The sequence below is a fragment of the Montipora foliosa genome, chromosome 9, assembly GCF_036669935.1.
Source record: "Montipora foliosa isolate CH-2021 chromosome 9, ASM3666993v2, whole genome shotgun sequence".
NCBI lineage: Eukaryota > Metazoa > Cnidaria > Anthozoa > Scleractinia > Acroporidae > Montipora > Montipora foliosa.
Window position 1 is genome coordinate 26,515,992 of NC_090877.1, and position 2,500 is coordinate 26,518,491.

Consider the following 2,500-nt stretch of genomic DNA (forward strand, 5'->3'; position numbering starts at 1 on the left):
CCTTTGAGTGACAAAATCAAAATAAATATTGCCAACATTACGCCAAGCAAAAGACCTTTTCTGGCCTTTAGTGGTAATAAACAAAGTAAAGGTGCTTTACATCCTGCAATTCAAGAGGTCCCTTAACACTTGCACTTGAAACATACAACGTACTGAAACTCGTGGGTAAAAAACCAAGTCTCCTTCTGTAGTCTTTTTCAAAAACTATATTTACAAAACCTAATGTGAATGGGCAATGCAGACGTCAAGTGGCAAAGGTCTTTTAATCGTCAATGTATTGAAACGATTGGCTTGAATATTTGATGAGGTGACAAGCAGATTTTGTCCTAAAACAACCACACTTACGAAGAGGCCAAAAAGCACACCTAATGTGCGAGTGACCTGTTGTAACAACAAGGCAAGGATAACAAGTAGTTGAGAAAAAAAACCCTCCACGTCTTATTCTGATTTACGTAACGACAAAGGAGGCATTAGGGCGCTGATTTACAGGTGGGTTGTACACCTTATTCCAAAATGGCCGCCATTTAAATATTCTTTTGTTTTAAAATCAAATAAGCCCATGATGCCTCGTTCTTAAGCTTAAAATTCAAAAGAATATTTTATCTTGAACGAGGCAACAAGGGCCAATTTGTATCCGCATAAATCAGCGGCCATTTTGGAATAAGGTGTATGGGGGTTCAAATCCTTCTCTGCCCACCTCCTGGATTTGTCTTCTGCGTTCTCTACCTCCTCCCCCTTTGCACAAAGACAAATGGTTATCTCCTGGTAAACAGGGGTTTTCACGTTTTGTTTTTTCTTTGAAGCAATTCTTTCGCTAATCATTGTTGTGAAGTGTATTTACAGTACATCTATAGAGAAAATGCACTACGTGCAAAAATAATTATTTGTCGTTGTCGTCGTCGTCGAATTATTAACATTAAACCCACACGGAAAAAAGTAAAATTCCAATCTTCTACATAACTGAATTTCGATCAATAATTAATCTTTCCTTTTGTGAACGAATGGATTTTCAACCACCCGTACGTTTATTTCGCTTGCTATTGGTACATGCAGCTATTAAAAGAGAGACCCACAAAAGCCACATGAAATTAGAGAGCATTTTGTCAACACGGACGGCGACCGGAAATGATTTTCACATTCAAACCTCAAAGCTGGCTATTTGGCGACCTTGGTGAAAAAAAAACGCGAGAAGGTAAGGTCAATTTACGTGCACGAAATCTTTTTTTTTTTGGTTGATTTTTGTTGTTTTCCTGCTAATGCTGGACGTTCTAATTCTTATTTTTTATGAAAGAAACTCTTCTTTGTCAGTTCTACCGGCTGATGAACAACAGCGCTGCAGACGCCGAGCCTGACTCTAGAGTATGTCTCCTCTGATTTGTTTTCCTTAATATATCCTTTTGTATGAACTTGTGTTTTTTTCTGTGGTCTTAAATTACAACAACGTTGCCAGAAAGACCATGCCTTCACAAAAGAGCTGTTCGAACAAAAAATCAACATCACTGGAAAGCCTTCAAACGTCAACGTAATGCTGTGTCAAATCTCGTTAAAGACTCTCACAATCGATACTTACATGACGTCATTGGTGACAGCCTTACAGAAAACCCAAAAAAGTTTTGGTCCTATGTAAAACACAACAGATTGGAGAATCTTGGTATTCCGCCTCTCAAGACTGATCAAGGCGTGTTTGCTACGGATAAAGATAAAGCTGAAACTCTGAGTTCCTATTTTTTCCCTGCCTTTACAAATGAACAGTTACCTTTACCTAAAATTTCTACATCTTCTTATCCTTCGATCACTGACTTACAAATATCACCCGAGGAAGTTGCTAAACAACTATCCCAGCTCAACCCTAATAGGGCATGTGGCCCTGATGAACTCCCTGCACGTGTATTGAAAGAAATATCTCAGTCTGCTTCTGGATGGTTTGCTTTCATCTTTCAGCAATCTTTAAATCTCAATACGGTTCCTTCAGATTGGTCCAAGGCCCTCACTACTGCTGTTTACAAGAAAGATAATAAATCTATTCCTTCAAATTCTAATTCCTTCAATCTCTTTAACCTCCATATGCCGTAAAGTAATGGAGCACATAGTGCTCAGTCATGTGGCTAAACACCTGTCTAAAAATAACATCATAATCGACGAGCAACATGGTTTTCGACAGCGTTTCTCTTGCGAGACCAAATAGACCTTTTTTGCTTGTACATTTTGTTTTCCCAATACAAATCATGCGATAATACTCAGGAGGATTGGTCCTTTGTTTTGCTCATTGAAAAGAGTGCATGCAAGCATGAAAATATGTCTGCATGCACTCTTTTTAATGAACAAAACAAAGGACCAAATCTCCTGAGTATTATCACATGATCTGTATTGGGAAAACAAAATGTACAAGCGAAAAAGGTCTATTGATAACAACCATACACGACTGGGCTAAATCTATTAATGTACGCAGTCAGACTGATGCTATTCCGCTTGATTTCTCGAAAGCTTTTGACTCGGTACC

General features: G+C 38.5%; 1 protein-coding gene across 1 annotated transcript in view; it reads right to left on the bottom strand.

Moving 5' to 3' along the window:
* Window positions 1–2,500, bottom strand: part of LOC137972149 (uncharacterized) — a 67,162-nt gene that overhangs the window by 1,152 nt on the left and 63,510 nt on the right. The window lies entirely within an intron of this gene.